Consider the following 19772-nt stretch of genomic DNA (forward strand, 5'->3'; position numbering starts at 1 on the left):
AAGTAAGAATCCGGACACAAATAGTTGTTCAGGTTTTTTGAAAAACCACCCTAAGACATTCTGGACCCAGAAAATTCTATCTCCATACCACAGTTCATAGTAAACCCCCAACAACAAACACCAAGTTTGTATTTGTCCTTTTTGAAAGTCATCCTAAAGTTGTATCTACACATACAAATTAGCATATGCCTATTTTGTGCAAATTTATGTCACTCGTGGGTCAGTGCCCAAATTCTTTTAAGCACCCCTGCTTAGTGCAATACCTCAGCTATAGTTAAAATATCTTATTTTGCTCAGCTTGAACTCTCTTGTGGATTTACATGCTGCAATTGTACATTTTTCTCTGCTTTGTGTGGAAGGGAGCATCAATTGTGGGACCAAAAACTGCCAAGATGTTGGTTAAACTGCCAAGATGTTGGTTAACAATGGAGAAACAAGATGGATCCCTCTCCAAATTCACTTGCCCTCACTTAACTTTCCTTCTCCTCCATGTGCTGGAAATGTAAAGGATTACTGCAGAGGCTCCTACTGCGTTGAAGGATGGGTAAACTTTATATAGGGAGCTGTGCTGACAAGATAAGCAAAACTGACTCCTATGACCGCCTTGACTCAGCAGCACCCCAAACACGATTGTCATGGTGAATCATTTACAAGCCAAGGACAGTCAGCTGAATTCCAAATGAAATATAACTTTAAACTACATGCCTTTCCAACACTTGGACATTTAACAGTGTTTTAAAGTTTTGTCTGTTAGTACACAGTATATCTTTGCAAACTTTGAACTGCATAGCGATAAATTTGAAGGAACGTTGACAACCACCTTTTGATTATTATTTTTTTCTAAAGGTGAGTTAGGGTGGAACTAAACATGCTCTCATTTCCATTTCTGTTGAAATTCTCTGACGTTACAACACAGGAGAGCTGATATATATGGGAACTCCTCAAAAGTTGTGCATGTCAAGTTCACAGACCTAAGATAAACTTAGGATTGGAAGGAAATTCTCTCTCCTTGCTATCAGGAAGAATCGTTGGGCAACAGAAGCTGTGGAATCTTCCTTGCTGACTTTTCAAATCAGGGAGAGCATGTTCTGGAGATGGTGTATATCAGGGGCCATGGACCAAATTTGCCCCCCAGGCTCTTTAAAGGCCCTGCATTCTCCTCAGGCCAGACACCACAAAGGACCTACTCCTTGACTTCTTGCATGACTTGAATGTAGTGACATCTGTTCCCACCCACTTGCCCCTCATCCCACCCACCACCAGCAGGTGGCCACCATGTGACCCTTGAACTGAAAAAACCTTGCTCCCCTCCTAGTGTGAAGGGGATAATACTAAGTAACTCTCACTCTGCCTCAATCACTAACATTTTATGATTTTTCTCTTTATTCCTTTTAACTATGGGGTGTGAACAAGTAATCAAGTGTATTCCCAGTGGAACAAGAAATTGTGTGGGCTACTTCTCAGTTCCTTGCTATCTCCAAAGTGCTGTTGCGATTTTGCTGATATATTTTGAAAGCCATAATAAATATGCATCATAGTGACTGACAGTCAACATACTAGTCTCTCATGTATGATTGCCTTTTAAAAAGACTGTCGGCTCCATCAAGCCTGTGTTACAACCCAGCCTACAAACAGTGATTTGATTGGGAGAGGGGCTAACTAAGTCAGTAGTGCCACCACATTCTGGACCAGGAATCTGAGACTTCTAACTTAAGTCTGGAAGTCCAGGCCCCCAGAGACTTCAGCATCTGAGCCTTCAGATCATCCTTTTCCCCAAAAGGTCACATGTGTAAAGTCTTTCCACTGCAGGCAGGGGGCAATAGAGAAACAACATGGTGCCAGGCTTCATTCTAGAAGCCCATCTCTTTAATGATCTCCATTCTCCAGTAAGAGGGCAGAACCTGGGAGGGCAGTCAGCCTGAGGGACTATATTAGATCTCAGCGAGCAACTACCCCTTGTTGGAAGAAGTTTTCTCTACCCTTGAACCTGTCAATGATTCTGATCTACCAGTCTCTGACTACTCTTGTTTTTCGATCTGTGACTCACAAGCAGATATGTCCTCATTCCCTGTCAGTTCCCCACTCCTGCTATTTGGAGACTCCTGGCTCCATTGCATCCTCACCATGCCACCTGGCAGAGCCTTTTTTGGGTAGTATGGGGCCTTTTACAGTCTGGCCCAAGAGAGGTGGTAAAATCAACAGTGGCCTGCTGTGACTTGTTTGCAAAATATCTGGGGGATAAAATTGCTTGCATCCACTGGGACCTTGGCTCTACAGCGGTACCTCTAGTTGCGGACTTAATCCGGAGGTAACCCGGAAGTAAGTTGTCCAAGCTCTTGGAGGCCTCGCTGCTGCCTGGAGGCAAACCTGGACATTGGTGGGGCCTACGGAGCTCTCTGAGGCCTCTGCAAATGCCGGGAGCCAAGCCCCGATATCCGCAGTGCCTAGAGTGGCTCCGTGAATGCCAAACCCTGATATCCGCGTTGCCTAGAGCGGCTCCGCGAATGCTGGGAACCAAGCCCCGACATCCGCGGTGCCTGCAGGGCTCTATGAATGCCAGGAGCCTAGCCCTGGCATCTGCGGTGCCTGCAGGGCTCCACGGATGTTGGGAGCCAAGCCCCGGCATCCACGGTGCCTGCAGAGGCTCTGCGACTAGGCTCCAGCCGCAGGAGCTCTCTGAGGCCTCCACAAATGCAGGGAGCCAAGCCGATTGTGATTGTGGAAGAGGACCCTGAGCCCCCTCCAAACAGTGAGTTTGGAAATAAATATTAATTTTTTCCATCTAAAATACTGTCTTATTTATTTTATAGTACAGTCCATTGATTATTGCCTTCATTTTATGGATCAATGGTCTTGTGAAACAGTATTCATGTTAAATTGCTGTTTTAGGGGGTGTTTTTTCATCGTCTGGAACGGATCAATCCACTTTCCATTATTTCAGTGGGAAAGTCCACTTCAGGTTAAGTACAGACTTCCGGAACCAATTAAGTACTTAACCTGAGGTACCACTGTACTGTTAGAGCACATGAATCTTGAGAGGTGTCCAGAGCACTGTCTAGTCCTGTTATGCTGGATGAGTTTCAGTTAGTAAGGCTTGAGGATGTGGACAAAGTGCTTGGATTGGTTAGGACAATCACTTGCGCTCTGGACCGTTGCCCATCTTGGCTGATAAAAACTAGCAGGTCGGGGACTGCTGACTGGGCCAGGGAGGTGATTAATGCCTCCTTGCAAGAGGGGGGTGGTCCCTGCCTGATTGAAGGAGGCAGTGGTAAGACCACTCCTCAAGAAATCTTCCTTGGACTCAGAAAATCTAAATAACTACCGGCTAGTTGTCAATCATGTGAAGGGAATGAGCCTACAATGGAGTCTGCATGAAGCAGATTCATAGGATTGTCACCCGTGCGAGTGAGAACTCTGAAACAGAGCTTTTAATGAGAGCTGCTTCTGTTCCCAGGAAATACTGAATCACCTACACTTTTGCTTGACCTGAATTTTTGATTACATTGTATACAGATTAAGCCACCCAGGTCCAAGTTCTTTCTTCATTGTTCTGTGGCTGTGCCTTGTGAAAATTCAGTCTTACCTGCTGAAGCAAAGCTCAGTTAAGCAAAATATTTATTTGGATTTCCTGCGCATCTTATAAGATCCAATTCAATGGGTAAGATCGGAGTTTCACTAGCCACAACTGCAGAACAACAAGAGATGCTCTCAGACCTGGGGGAATTAATCAGTACACAAAATCCGGGTCAAGCAAAAGTGTGGACGAGCTCTTACACGGTTCTTCATGAGGTCTTAAGTCTGACTATATTCCACCTCAATGTTTTTGTTGGTTTAAAAGTTTTGTGGTATGGTTATGGGTTGCTTTCCCAGTAGGCATTTAATATGGAGTTGCAATGCTGTGTTCATTTCCTATTTCAATGACTTCATCCTCAAATTCTCCTGTGTTACCCTCCATCCTTCTGTTTCAGATTAACTTGTGCTTGGGATGGTAAAGCTGTTCAGAAGGACAGGTAAATTTGCTTGCTTGCAGATAAGTGGGGTGGCTATTACTATAGAATATGCTTCTGTTTGGGGTGGATTTTGCTACCCGGTTGAGCTTTTAAATGGATGTGAGATTTGAGCATGTGTTTTTATTTTATCAAATTTTAACGACTCAGTTTAGTGTGTTCTGAATGATATGTGTTTGAGTCCCATGCAAAGGGAAGGGAGTAGTGGGACTATAAAAATTGAAGGGGTGATCAGAACACATGAGGCATTTTCATATTAGCTTTCAGAGTTAAGTAAATGGTGCGCTGATTAAGAAACAGCTAAGTACTGTTATGCAGTTGTCAGCCGAGACAATATAAGCTGTTTGAAAGGTCAGGAGGGTGAATTAATGTAATTTAAGTAAATAAATTGGATGAACTTTAGTGTCAGAAAATTAGTCTTTGTACAAATTAATTTGCATGCTAGGTTGAAAGGTTCTGAGCAGTCTTTGCATTCCTTGTGGTAAATCTCCTCCCTGTACAGAGATTGGCAGTGAGTGTATGAAAGCAAAGGGACGAAAATTCTCCCTTCTGTATCGTTACTACAATATTCCCCCTGTAAACGTCATGTTCTATCAAATCTCAACATGTGCTGGTTCTGTTTTTTGGTAGAATACAAAAGTTTTCAGAAGACTTTTCAAGTTGTTACATAAGGGAGGACAGGGGTTCCAACTTGAATAAAATATTTGGAAAGGGCCAAGTAAGCCCTGCCCCACATAATCAGTCTCATGACATGGGACACACATACCATTTGAATGGCAATGCCCACCAACTTTGTAGGGGTGGGGGTCCCCACGAATATTTTATTGGGGGGAGTGTGAAATATTTTATTGGGGGGAGTCACCCTAGGAGGTGACTCCTGTGAGGGAGGATATGGAAGCATTGTTGCAAAGGAAGGACTATAGCTGCAGTCTATATACACACTCATGAGTCTTCCACAAGTAGGGAATGTTCAGGTGGCTTTCTTACTGATCTGAGAAATGTAGTGTTCGGATTTAATCCTCCTAACAATACAACCAGACAAAGAATATCATGGGACAAGTTGATGAAGTCTCCGTGGGTGGATCCACACAAAGGAAAAAACCAACAACACTATAAATAAGACAGAAATTAAACCGTTATAACAAAAGGGGGGGGGAACACTATGGAAATTTTTTCTCTCTCTCCAGCGCCATCTGGTGTTGCATGTTTATAATTCGTTCAAAATGCTGTTTTTTTACTAATGTAGCTAAGTCCCATATGTATGTCCCTGAGGGGTTAGGTTATAAACAATGGTGAAAAGCGAAGTAATGTTAATTTGAGAAAACAAGAGACTTGTGTAGTGTCTGTGTAGTGTTTCATATTCACACAGAACAGTACAAATATCATTCCTCATGGCAACCTTCAGTGATAGTAAATATTGTTATGAGTTTTCGGGGAGAGGGTGTTAGGCTGAATTCTTGGCCCCCATTCTAATTCTTGGAATAGCCAAGTTAGCTTCCTGGTAAGGTGATAGCCTAGGTAATGAGCCATTACTGGAACAAATGAAGAGGTTCAGCATCAGAGGCAAAATGGGTGGGCCCCCTCCATCAACGGGCTGATAGAAAGTCAAAGAGAGGAGGGGGGCTGAAAAGCCATAGCGACAGAGCCATACCTGATTTCTGCTTGAATCCAAGGCTATGGGAGAAACAATACCCCTTTGGGTTGTTGATTCTGTGAACCCCTGTCATAGCCTCAGGTTGCATATAAATAAACCATGTGTCATAAAGACACCACAGTCTCTGCTGTGCCTCATTCCAAAGGGAAATATGAACCCCTGGAATCTTGCACCACTCGGAGATTGGGGTGGCATACAGCAATATAATCCATTTAATGAATGGGGAAATTTTGAGCAGAGAGGGCTTGTTCTTCCCATCTTTGTGCTTCTTCAAAATGGCAGCTTCCCACAGGGGCCATGTGTGAGCCTTCATTTCAGACATGTCAAAGCAGCATGAAAACAGGGAGCATGATTCAGTTTTACTTTCTGCCCAGGTGTCTAATTACTTTTTTATAAGCAGTTCAATAATAAAATCTTCTAAAATGACAAAATTGCTTATCTTAAAATGCCTCAAAATACCACCTGGTGAGTGGCTGATTTAATTATTTTTACAGGAAAGTAGTTACAAGAGATAGCTCAGTCTGCTAGAGTGTGGTGCTGATAACGCCATGTTTGCAGGTTCGATCCCTGTAAGGGATAGCTGCATATTACTGCATTGCAGGGAGTTGGGCTAGATGATCCTCAAGATTCCTTCCGGTTCTATGATCTATGAATATTTGGAGCCCTCCTATTGTTGTGGACTACATTTCCCATCACCCTGGGCTACTGGCTAACTTCACTGGGGCTGATGGGAGCTGTAGTCCACAACCTTCCTCTTTCAGTGTGCCCTTTATGTAGAAATCTTTCTCAGTCCGTTTTTGTGTTAGAGCTGTTGTGTGCCCAGCTGCAGAGTGAGTAGATACTTCACATTCACTGGGTAAGATCTAGAGACCTTTTTATACGTATGAAAGCCACTCCAACTCACACTTGGAGTCTCCTGCTACTGCTGCTGCTTTTCACAGAGAAGGTGGTGGAGCATGTGACTTGTATGCAGTGCTTTTTTTCAAGAAAAATAGGTGCCAGAAGTCACCTCAAAGCTCTTATAGTAAGTCACCAGGAGACTCAGGGTAGCCCTGAACAGATGCCGGTTTGACGATGGCTGCGTTCACCACTCACGCAGGTGCTAAAAATCACAGCAAGCTGGTTTTGGGGGTCGCTTCCTGGTTCTGGTGCAGGTCAAATAAATGGGCCCCCACCTCCCTCTTTCTTAGATTCAGGCGGACGGCGAGGGCAACTCAGAAGGGTCCTTACACAAAGTTGTGTGTGAGAAAAGGATGGAAGAAAAGGAAATACAAGTTGGCCTCGCCCCATAGCTTGGCCAATCGTTGCTAGGAGCAGGCTGGAGTCATATATCTTTTTTAAAAGTGTAGGACTCACGCACGCTGGCCATCTGACTTGAAATGTTCATTTGGGGCATCTCAGAAGTATGTAAAGGCAAGAAGTGGGCAGGGGAGCCTCGGCCCATGATGGCACCCACCTGAGAGGTGCTGGAACTGTGTCCTGGCACACTCTGGCTGGAAAAAAAGCACTGCTTGCATGCAAAAGGTTGGGCTGGGAGAGGCCCTTGTCTCAAACCTTGCAGAGCTGCTGCCAGTCTTGATGGAGACAATATCCAACTCAGTATAAGGCAATTTCTGATGCATCTCCATATGCAGCCCTCCAAACCACATCCTGTGTCATTGTGCATGTGTGTTTGTGTGTCCTAACCCTCAGGAGCAGCTGCTTTGGGTGATCACAATGGGCTGCAGGGTGGAAGGAGGAGGCAGGAAATCCCCATCGCGAAAGCATAGCTTGGCTCTTAATTCTTTTTGTCCTTTTATTGAAGAAAATGAACTTGGAAGTGTGACAGTTGTGAGGTTATTTCCCCCTGTAACAGATCCTATTTCCATACTTCTGCATCTCGGGCACAGCAACATTTTTTTTCCTTTGCACTTAAATCTTCATGAAAATAATTGCATGTAAATGGATGTTCTAATAATATGTTGATTAAAAATGCATTAATTTTACATCACCAAATCATCATCATTAGTTGAAGCCCAATACACTACAAAATGCCTAATTTTTCTTCAGCCGCTTTGCATTTGTTGGTAACTGAGATTAACACGGCACTGAAAAAGCTCATTACGCATTCCTAGAGATTTTCTTTTGTTAATTTGTCCCAAAAAAGACCATACATTTAATCAATTTTCCACAAAAAAAGCTATGCTAAAGTGCTGCTAAACTATCACTAATTAAACCAGCTGTATCGAAAAAGGGAAGGGTTTGTTTCTGTAACAGATATAGTGCTCATTTCATGAGCACAGCTTTTCATTTCTGCTTTGGGTTTCCGCTTGCAGCTGGAGAGAACAGAAGAACAACATGGGAAGTGCTGGTGGCAATTGGGAATGCTGCTCCATTTATTGAAATCTCACCATTTGAGAGGTCACTTTCTTTAGAGCTTCAAATTGCATAAGAACAGCAGGAGAGCCTGCTGAACTGAACCAATGGCCCAACTAGTTCAGCATCTGAGTCTCACAGCGACCAATCAGTTCCCTCTGGGAAACCTGTAAGCTGGACCTAAAGACAAGAGCACTCTCTCTTCCTTTGTCAAGGGGATGAAGCTACTTTTTCACAGAGAAGTTGCTTCTCCCGTTTATAATTTTGGTTGCCCTTTTATTGTCACTCTGCAATTTTGTTTTTAAGGGAGGGCAACCAGAACTGTACACAGTATTCCAAATGTGGTTGTACTATAGGTTTAACAGCATTATGATATTAGTTTAATTTTCCATTCCTTTCCTAATGATCCCTAGTGTGGAATTCATCTTTTTCACAGTTGTCATACACCGAGTTGACATCTTCAGTGAGCTAACTACCAGAACCCCAATATCTCATTGCTAGTCAGTCATATATATATATTTGCCTTGACATGCAACATTGAATTGCTTCTGTCATTTTACTACCCTTTCCTCAGTTTGGTTAGGTTCTTTTGGAGCTCTTTGCCATCTCTTTTTGTTTTAAACATCAATAACTATTAAGTTTCAAAAACCTGGACCACCTCACTGCTCACCCCTAACTCTAGTTAATTTAGTAACCAGTTAAAAAGCACAGATCCCAATATTCGTCCTTGTGGGTCTACTTTCTACATGCCACCATTTGAAGAACAGTCCATTTATTTCTACTGTTTCCTGCTACTTAACTAATATTCCACATGGCTCTGCTTACTGTGTTTGTAAGTCACTTTGTCATTTTACTCAAAGTGACTCAAAAATGACTCAAATAAATAAGTTACTACTGGAAATATGAGAAGAAGCATAACCCACACTTCTCTCACGGCTTCCCATGAACACCTGAAACCATTTATAGATTAGAGTCTTATCATCATGATTACTGCACCCATTGGTGGAGAGACAAGCTGTACATTGATAAGCTTATCTTATCGCATGTAGCAACAATTTATTTCCACTTTTCTAAAATAACTGTACATACTTTCCCTCCCAGTCCTATTGTGTCTGCTTCTACATCATGAATGACCACTTTAATGTAACATCTTTCCTCTTTAAAGAAAAATGGGCATCTCATTCAAACTGACTTTGCTGAAGTGTCCTCCTATTGTGTCTCTTTTTTTTGTTATTATTGTACGGAAGACAATTGTTGAAATTTGTATTCAAACATGTACCCATTGTGCACTCCTGTAGATAGTTGAGAATGGTTTTGCATCTATTCAGAGTATACCATCTGAACACTGAGAGATTTCAGTTTGCTTTAATATATATTGGGTGTCATTTGATAGGTCAGACCGTAGATGCCATACAAAATACTGTGCCTTGGAAGATTTTCTAAATGACTTGGGGAGGATCTGCTTTCAAAATGGCATTGCCATTCAAAACCTGAAGACATGCTCAGTCCCCTTTTATCTCTGTTTTGGAAGAATGTGAACCTGGTGTATTATTTTGGAGCAGGGGAAAGGCTGTACCCTGCTAAGACAATGAAGATGTTTTTGACGCTTAGAGTTAATGATATCATAGAGGGTAAATGTATGATGAGGAGCTCTAATAGAGATGAACAGGCATCTCCTCTGAAGATTAGTGTGCGGGGTGAGAATTTGAAATTCATGGGGTGGGGATTGGCTTAAATTACTTAGGATGCAGCTGAGTTGGTAGCATTTGCTATTTTCAGGTGGAATCCAGTTCCATGCTGGGAAATGCGTATTGCACAATTAGATGATTAAGGGGTCTTGTGCAAGAAGCCCACATCCACAAAATCTCAGACTTTGTGAGGATGGTGGCAATTCACTGTAAAGTGTGGGATAACACTTGTTTTGACATGGTGCCATCTAACCTCCCCACAAACAAATGAGACCAAAAGATAATTAAATAGCCAATATCATCTCATCTCCCTGCAAACATATCATAAGGAGCAAGGTTGACTGTATTATGGATGTGACCCTCTCTTGTCCCTCTCAGCCTAACTAGAATTTAGATAAGGTCTCTTAAGGAGCAGGCATGATGGAATTGGGAGAGGAAGGTAACTTAGACCTAAGCCATATAGTAAGTGCTACGTATTTTGTGATTTTAATATATTACCCTGTTCCTCCGGGATGGGATGGACTGAAACTCAAATTGATGCACATGAAACTGTCCCAAATTACTATTAAAAATCATATTTTGACTGAGAACATCTGTTGTTGTACATAAATGTACAGAACTTATTACTGCTGTCTCGGTTGGGGAAAAATTAGTTGTACATCCCAATGTGGCAGTTAGAAATCCCTGTGGGGAGAGTTAATTTGGGCTGTTTATACTGACAGAATAGACGAGCATATTCCAAGACAGCTAAATGGCCTTTGATGCTTCCAACAACACGTTGGGTAGTTCACATGCCTCCGGTGGAGCAGCCAATGTCAGAAATGCTGGTTTCCAGTTAGAGATAGGGAAGGGCCCTCCTCATGGGCATGGACTTTGATATAGAAGATGATTTTGTTAAGGGCAATGCTGGGTGGGTAAATACCACACAACAGAAGATGGATAGTGAGCTGTCATTTGTCATAGCAATTAAGTTTTCTTGTTGCAGAACTGCAGCAGAATGACTAAGGGTGGTGGGTGTCTTAGCAAAAAACAACAACCAATCTTGGCTGTGAGTCCTGGAAGACCTGCTGTTGTTTATGTTTTTTTTTATCTTTCTTTTGGATCTTCTGATTTATGTGGTTTGGTTGTGTACAATTCGATGGTTTGTTTCTTGTTTATTACTACTTTTGTTATGTTTGTAGTTTTGCAATTTTTAAAATATGTTGTAAGCTGACTTGGGCATGGTTTTAACTTTGGAAAGGTGGCATACAAATAAGATGATTGATGATTAATAGGGACAAAACATGCTTACTAGAGGATATTCATTACTTTCAAGGGATAATAGCTGGATGAAAGGTGTCACCTGCATTAGATTTTTGCATTTGTTCTGGGAGATTAATTAGGCATGCATTAAATGTCATGGCCCATGTGAAGGTCTAAGTTTTAGGTCACCGTAAGGAAATCCCCCTATACAACTGTGAGGGTTGGCAGGAACTTTGGGAACTTTCCCTGAATATATGATACATAGCTTCTTCTGATTATTCATGCAATCTTGGCTCAGAGAAAATCCAGACCTATCATCTCAGGGCATGTGCAGACATCCAGCCAAACTGAGCTGCTTGAGAACAGCAGGCAGCCCATGAAGGATATATGAATGGTGGAACAGGAAATGTAAGGGAGTTTTCAAGTGTGAAACTTAAAGGGTTACACAACATTGTTACCAGTTTGCAAACACACAATGCACACACAGCAACAATGTACATTCATTACATGCACATGTGTGTGTGTATCTGAATTGCCCTTGCGCATGCACACACACATGCACACATACACAGAGTGCTAGAATGTTTGTTCCTCTTTGAAAATGCTAATTTAAAACTTTGCTGCACGCTTTAAGTATAAACTGGCTTGACAGTAGTTGCACCATCTGGTAGCCCTTCAGGGATTTTCTTTTCCTTTTTTATTTAAATATGCACTACCAAATACTGGAAGAAGCAAATCAGATGGAAATGCAATAAAAGGCAATTCAAAACAATGTGATCTCTTTATCAAATATGGCAAAAATTAGAAGACAAACATCTCCAGGGCACAACAGTAAATGAACCATAACTGGAACAGAAAAAGATAGAATTTAAACTCACTACTGAATATTACTGAATTTAAACTTGGTATAAATATGTTGCTAAAACTGCAAACAATGTCTGGTTTCATTACAACTAGAAATGTGTGTTGTTTTACAGTTAGTATGGAAGCAGACCCTCTTGAACAATCTTCCTCAAACTCATTATTCTCTGTTAGTGTCATATTTATTACAGGAACATTCTCAGATGTCCTCTTTCTCACATTCAGGGCCCTGTGGTATGTTTATGCTGTTCTCTGTTTAGCCCATTTTCCAGCTGTTTTATATGTGAAGCCCCCAGTGAATTTAGAAGCCCCACTCATTACTTGAAAATCCATCAGCATGTAATTTATTGAGAAATAAATTTTGTAATAATTAAGAGCAGAATTATAAACAGAACGCCAAACCCTGAGAATTGCAGGTGACCTGCATTACTTTTAAATACACAGTTGGAAAACAATAAGCATGATTAACAAAAGGATATTAGCTTGTAAATATTTCTCAGATAGCTTTATAAACTTAGGTTCCAGGTCCTAGAATCTTCCTTTCTCTTCCCATGCCCTCATTGCATCCTTCTCAGGTGTAACACTTGGAATGCTAAGACTGTTAAAGGCAAAATGACATATTGTACTTCACTGGGTTTTAGTAACAGACCAGATGCAATCATTCTGTTTAGTGATATGCTTCTTCTAAAGAAGACTATGACGCTCAGAAGTGTCACATTTTAAATCTAGGGACTTGGCGTTAATGCCATATTGTATCTGTATGTGTATCAGTCTTAGTTTCGAGATTCAGTACTCTGATCGTCAATTCTTTAAGCGCTGCTGAGGAGTGTTCCATATCTTTCCATAGACTTTATCACAGAATCACAGAATTGTAGAGTTGGAAGGAACAACGAGGACTGTCCGGTCCAGCCACCTGCAATGCAGGAATCTTTCACTCAACCTGGGGCTTGAACCCATGACCTTGAAATTAAGTCTCATGCTGTAATGCATGAGCTATTGCAGTTCAAACCATATGACACACAGCAGCAAGTGCAATTCATTTGCTGCATCCTAAACAGACATTGATTTACAAAATGCAACTGAGAGTGCTGCTGAGTTGGGTGGGGGCTTTTGAGTTCATAAGCGAGGAAACCTTGGATAACTGAAGTTGCAGAAGAGACTCCTTCATGACAATTAGCAATTGTCACATTGGGAGCCCTAATGGCAGTTGGCACCTTGAATTCACTATGTATTCAGATGAGCACGATTATCCAGAGCTCTGTGTTAAAATCAGATGTGTTGTGTTGCTGCTGGTACAATCATTGGCATCTCAACTTAAAGCAGGGATGGGGCATCTGTGATTTCACAGATCTTGCTGGACCACAACCCCCAACATCACTGATTGTTGGCCTACTGGCTGGGGCTGAGTCCAACAACATCCAGAAAGTGACGTGTTCCCTATCCCTGAATCAAAGGCTCTTCAGACTTGCTCTCTGCAACCTTCCTTGAAGGGGAAGGCCCCTTGGTGATAGGAGGCAGCATCAGAGGTGGTTCCATGGTAGTAGTAGTAGTAGTAGTAGTAATTTATAATTTATACCCCGCCCTTCTGGCTGGGTTTCCCCAGCCACTCTGGGCGGCTTCCAGCAAAACACTAAAATACAATAACCTATGAAACATTAAAAGCTTCCCTAAACAGGGCTGCCTTCAGATGTCTTCTAAAAGTTTGGTAGTTATTTTTCTCTTTGACATCTGGTGGGAGGGCGTTCCACAGGGCAGGTGCCACTACTGAGAAGGCCCTCTGCCTGGTTCCCTGTAACTTGACTTCTTGCAGTGAGGGAACCGCCTGAAGGCCCTCGGCGCTGGACCTCAGCATCCGGGCAGAACGATGGAGGTGGAGATGCTCCCTCAGGTATACTGGACTGAGGCATTTAGGGCTTTAAAGGTCAGCACCAACACTTTGAATTGTGCTTGGAAACGTACTGGGAGCCAATGTAGGTCTTTCAAGACTGGTGTTATATGGTCACGGCAGCCGCTGCCAGTCACCAGTCTAGCTTCCGTATTGGTTGAAAGCATTGGACTAGGGTGTCAGGTGTCATAGGGTTGGGGCTCTTTTTTGACAGCCCATTTGGTCCTTCCTGGGATCCAGATCTCCAGTCCCCAGCCAGCTGAGTCTCTCTTGCAGTCTCAATTCCACCTCCCCTCCCTTGTTGGGACCTGCCCCTTGCTGTCCCCTTGTTGTTGTTCTTGACAAATCCTCTGTTCACTCTGGTGCCCTGTGAGAATAGGACACTCACTAGGATGGCGTTGCCAATACAAAGGCACTGTCTCCTGAGTGTTCTGTAGTTTCCAGTGCCTACACGTAGCCATGGTTTGTCATTGACTTGCTGCAGAGCCTAGTTTGGGATTAATGAAGTGATCCTTCATCTCATTTACTACATTGAGCCAACATTCCAGTGTGTCTATGGAATTACTTTTGCATGTGCTACCATTTTTTGTTTTGTCTTGTTTTTACAGTTTGCCTTCTTATTTTCATTTGTCTATTCTATATATCATCATTACTACAATCTCTTTATTAGTGTGTTAATCCTTTGGTCTTCCAGTTTCAGGCCAACATGTTACCATTAATTTTAAACACACAAATGTCTCCAGGTGGCATTTCTACTACTAGTGGCTGCCTTAATTTACACTTTAAAAGCCTTTAAAAAAACAACAACCCTTTTCCTCCTGTTGGTAATCACTTACAATTGGAATCTTGTACTAATGACTCCAGACTTGAAAATCCTTTTTTCCTTTTGCTTAAGCCATTTGCAAGCTTGAAAGGATCAGAGAAATGTGTGTGAGAAGCTCTTGATTGCATTAGAGGGCCAAGGCATTGCTCTTTCTGCAAAAAGCAAATGACCTGATCACTGCATCTCACATATGTTTTGGTTCAGCATAAAAAAGAAAATGAGATAATACAATAAGAACAACACTTGATCACTTGCTACAGAAGCACATTGCCATTTGATTCTATTGTTTCCTCTACCTATGAGGTTAAAAATTGCCTATTGAAATCCAAGTAAGGTTTAAGAGTTGCAGAAATGCAGCTCCATACAAGTGAAGGGTTCACATTATATTTTTGCTAACCATGCAGATTTTTTCATCTTATCAGTGCAACAGAAATGCAGATACTCATGTACACACTGACGCGCAGCGTAAATTAATAATGCAGGGTTTTAAAGAATAAAAGCTTTACTGGATTAAAATAAACTTCTTCATTAACATGGTTCCAAACAGTTTGACTGAGATTACATACTGACTGTTCACAACTGAAGCAGACAGACTGTGCCTGAAATCTTACAGAGACCGCAAAGTGAAACTGGCTGCTAAGTCACATGTCAGAGTGACTCAACAGTTAGCAGTTAAGCCTGAACAACTTCAGTAGGCCCAAATGATTGTGCAGTCCCAGCACTTCTCAGCACTTGCTTTGCTGCTTCTGCTCTCATGTGTCTTTGTCACATGACACACACATGTTCATATTAGTTTTTTGGGGGGAACCCCCCTAGACCCTAGAAATTAATAAATGACAGGATATTTGGGATGAGAAGGGATAAATATGAGCTGCAGAGGAAATCCTGAGCTAGCCTATGCAAAATGACCTGGCCAACCCAGGACCATTAAGAAACAATATGGCGCCATTGAGAACCATTGGCAGTGCAGGAGAACTGTCCTTCCCCCTTGTCCTAAGGTATGAACAGAGTCTAGGGGGGTTGGAAGCTTGCCAGGGTAACTAGATGTGAGGTGACAGAAAAAGAGTCTTTTAGCAAGATGTTCTGGTAAGAAGAACAAGGAAGAAAGACTGGGGTCCATCTTGGGCAGGCTGGCTGCTTGCTGGCTGGGGGTGATGACTCGGATTCCGGGGTTACACTGCTGTGGAGTACAAGGACTGTGCTGTAAGATCTGGACTCCCTCCATACAGACTGAAGGTGTAAATAGATGAATAAATTGTATTTCTTAAAGCCACGGCAGTCTCTGTCGTGTCTCAATTCTCCAAAGCAGGCATAAGCAAACTCAGCCCTCCAGATGTTTTGTGACTACAACTCCCATCATCCCTAGCTAACAGGACCAGTGATCAGGGATGATGGGAGTTGTAGTCCAAAAACATCTGGAGGGCTGAGTTTGCCTATGGCTGCTCCAAAGGAACACAAATTCTGGGTGAGTGCCTGGAATCCCATGGGCTCTTGCCACTGCTAGGCAGAGAGAGGGGGAGACACCCAACTTTTATAACAATATAATCATCAGATCTGTGTGGTGAATCAATGGCTAACCAAATGGAGGGGGGGGTCTCCTGATAGAAATTTTAAAACAACAGCAGGAAGACGGTCAATCACATAGTTGATAGGCTTCACAACTTTGTCCTCAGAAAAATATACCCACTGAACACTTTTAAAGTTAATACAAAGGGTAATGCAAAACATCATTTATTTGTTAAAACTATTTCTGTACCACCTGTCATGTAAAAACAACACAAGGCAGTGTAGAAAAATAGATTCAAAATTAGGTTAAACCTTATTTATCAAATAAATAAGGTATTTTTAAATTGAAAATAATATTTCTTTTTACTGACTGCTCCCATATGTAGCCCTCTGTCATGCCAAAATATTTTTGTCTCTAGCAAACCCTCCCCCCCCCACATTTGTCCTTGACAATGGTTCACAACCATATTTTCACTCTGACCCTGCCCACTTGTATTTAGTGGGGTTGCCATACGTCTGGAACATAGCTGGCAATTGACCATCAGAAGCAGTGTCCAGGTGGAAATCGCTGAAATGTCCGGGAAAATCAGGATGTATGGCAACCCAAGTTGAGGTTTTTCCTAGGTTTTGCAAAAAATAAAATAAAGCTCAAACCCTATATTTAGCCACACCTACCTTGACATGTGGTCCCCTCCGCCCAAGAAACATCACCACCTCTGATGTATACAGTAGGCAGTATATGTTCTAGCAAAATCAAAAGTTAAGCTTAGCCATTTTGGGGATTTATACACACATACATATGGGAAGCAGGGAAGCTGATATATATTTTATACTTCTCCGCCCCCTCCAAGTGGCTAATAGCAGATTGGGGGGAGAGGACAATTTAAATTGGGGGGAAAAACTGGGATGAAAGGCTGAATCACTTCTCCCCAGTGCCATGACTCTGATTCAGTTTGCCTTTGAGCCTAAAAAAGAAAAAAGAAGATCAAAGCCATTAACTGACCTGTGATCAGATTTTCTATGTTATGCCTAGGCTGGCCCAACTGCAAGAAGAAATAATCATGTTTTATGTCTGCAGTGTGAAACCACAAGCCAGGTGAGATTTTTACCTTGAACATCTCTGCTCTGTAGTGATGTTACTTCTGGGGAAAAGCAAGCAGTAGATTTCATCTACGGGTGTGTAGCAGTGCATGAGAAACTTCTGCAGCTTACGCACCAATTGCACTTATTCCGATTATTCCATTTCAATGAGACAGACATATTATTCAAATATACAGCTAGCTATGTGTGCTGAAGTATGGCAGCCATAATGTTCATGTTGCTTCAGCTGGGTTTGAGGTCCTATGTTGTTTTTGTGTGGAAACAGTGCAGTGTATAGTGTGTTCATATTTTGACCTTGCTCCAAAGCCTGTTTACTCATAAGAAAGTGCCATTGATATCAGCAGGACCTACTTAAAGTAAATATCTCCTTTAATACCCTTGGGTGCAGCTCATGAGGCCCTGGAGATATGAATTCATTTAAAGCAGCTAGGTGTTCCTTCACCGCCTCTTGGGCTGCAGCTCCCTCTGTGCATCATTTATTCTGTTATCACCAGGTTGAACACTGCTTTCGTTTTGGGTGAAGACACAGGCAAAGTAGAAGTGGAGCAGCTCTTCCTTCTCTCTGCCTTCTCTCTGTCACCCAATAGCATTTATCCATCTCCACACAGAAGATCTCCTGTTTGTCCTTCCTCTTGCTTCAAACATAGCTGAAGAAACCTTTTAGAAATTATTTTTAAACTCTCACCATTCTGAGCTCATGCTGAATTTTGGTCCGCCTAACCTTCTCCCTGCAATTGTTGACTACTTGTGTAACCATAAGCTTAAAATACAATGAAAAGAAACTTTCCCCTAAGAGTTGAATCCTGGCCAAGTTGATAGATTGAAAGCTAAAGAGTACCAGAGCCTACCAAAATTCCTCTTTGATCATTACTATGGAGAGGAACAGAATGCTCTGCAATTTCATTTTGCTGATCCTCTTCCAGTTGTTGGTTACGGAGAAAGCTGCCACATCTAATTTTGTTTGTGTAGTCCTTCCATTTGCATGAAAGGAGATAATGTAAACGAAGAGGAGGGGAAAACACTCCGGAGGATGACAAGTTCAGATTACTAGCAGAAGCGAGCCAATTTGTTATTCATTAAATGCTAATGAACTCAGCACCCATGTTTTATTTGTTGTACCTCGCTTCAGACTATGATGGTCATGAATCACAGTCAAAGTCCATGATAAACAAACGTGTCAAAACAAGGCTTCCCTATAGCACAATGTGTCAGTCCTCAAATTCTAGGGAGCAGAGAGAGCCACGACCTTGGAACCCATTGTGATGTTACCCATAGCTGCTTTTTTTTGGAGACTACTGTGGCCCGATTTGGCTAAAATGGGAATAAATGAGGAGGGTGGGTATAGGGCCCCCTGCCTTCCACCAGTTCCAATGGGTACCAGCCACCACTGTAGATATGTTATAACCATGGGGTAGAAAATTGTCTACATAAAAAGAATAAATAAGCATCCCTGTCCCTGGAGTGGGCTTTCTCCTTCAGAGCCTCAATGCCAGCCCTGGATAGCAGCTGTAAGCCATGTCTGATGGGCAAATGGGCCTCTGCTAGGGCAAAAAATTCCACTTTTTCTTCTATGTGGGGATTGCCTTCATGTGCCTCCCTAAGTGATATTTGTTCCTTTTTTGTTAAAGAGTCAGGGCCATTTCTGGCCCATTGGCTCCTCTGAGTACAGTTTGCCGTCTTTTTATATGACTGTCCCTATTTAGGTTATTAAGCATAATCTTATTGCTAGTAAGCAACCTAATGTTAAACCATTTAGCTTCTCCTAGATTACATCAGTAAAATGAGGACTAATATGGGAAATTAATAATACAGCAAAGCTTTCATGTTCTGCTAATATAGGTATGTCATTCATGCCAGCTGGCTCTCATTTAGTCTTGTTGTGAAAATGAACAGGATGGAATGCTTCAGAAACAGAAAGGCTTTGGATATCCTTCTCAGTCACTTAACAAACACATTATTTTTGAATTCAGTAGCCTACCCAGACTGCAAACAATAATTGACAATTAATAATGAATTATTAATATATCATTACTGTTATTATTATTTCTGTTCTCATCTTGAATCTAATCACTGAGTTGGGTTTTGCTTTTCTATATTTCACTGAAGGAGGATTAAGTGATCCAAAAGAGAAATCATTTATAAAGGTTGAATGTTTAGTCCAGAGAAAGGAAGAAAGGAATATATTTTTAAACATGTAAATAGGGCATCTAAAGATGAGGGTCAATTGTTCACCTTGTCGATCAAGTACAGGAAGCAATGGGTTTTAGCCTTCTTTCCTATTACAAGGATTATGTAGATTGCAAATCTGAAAGACTAATTTATGCATGAAATAATGGTTCTCTAATTTGCATTTGTGAAAACTGAATATGTTCCATTCATAATTGTTATTTATATAAGTTTGAAAGTTAATCATGCAATGATGTGATAATTTCATATTTCCTGTATTTATGGAATGCTTGTAGTTCATAAATATAAATGGTGATATTATCTGCATATCAACTGCAAAATTCAGTGGATGCCTGCATTAAAATTCATATGTAGATACATAAGAAATGGTGTTTGTTCATTCACTTTTCGCAAATGAATTTTCCCCCTATTACTTATCATGGTAATAGCACTGGCCCACAACGTGTTTGTAAATAACCCCCTA

At 41.7% G+C, this 19772-nt stretch overlaps 1 long non-coding RNA gene across 1 annotated transcript in view; it reads left to right on the forward strand.

Moving 5' to 3' along the window:
• The window catches only part of LOC309363532, a 77793-nt gene extending 58262 nt beyond the window's left edge, over positions 1 to 19531 (forward strand). The window contains exons 4-6 of the long non-coding RNA XR_014165376.1: positions 3969 to 4010; positions 17055 to 17117; positions 18046 to 19531. This is a non-coding gene — a long non-coding RNA (uncharacterized lncRNA). The remainder of the gene's footprint in view (positions 1 to 3968; positions 4011 to 17054; positions 17118 to 18045) is intronic.
• Positions 19532 to 19772: the final 241 nt, after the last annotated feature.

The sequence above is a fragment of the Podarcis melisellensis genome, assembly GCF_964234715.1.
Source record: "Podarcis melisellensis genome assembly, chromosome: 1".
In the NCBI taxonomy this organism is placed as follows: domain Eukaryota; kingdom Metazoa; phylum Chordata; class Lepidosauria; order Squamata; family Lacertidae; genus Podarcis; species Podarcis melisellensis.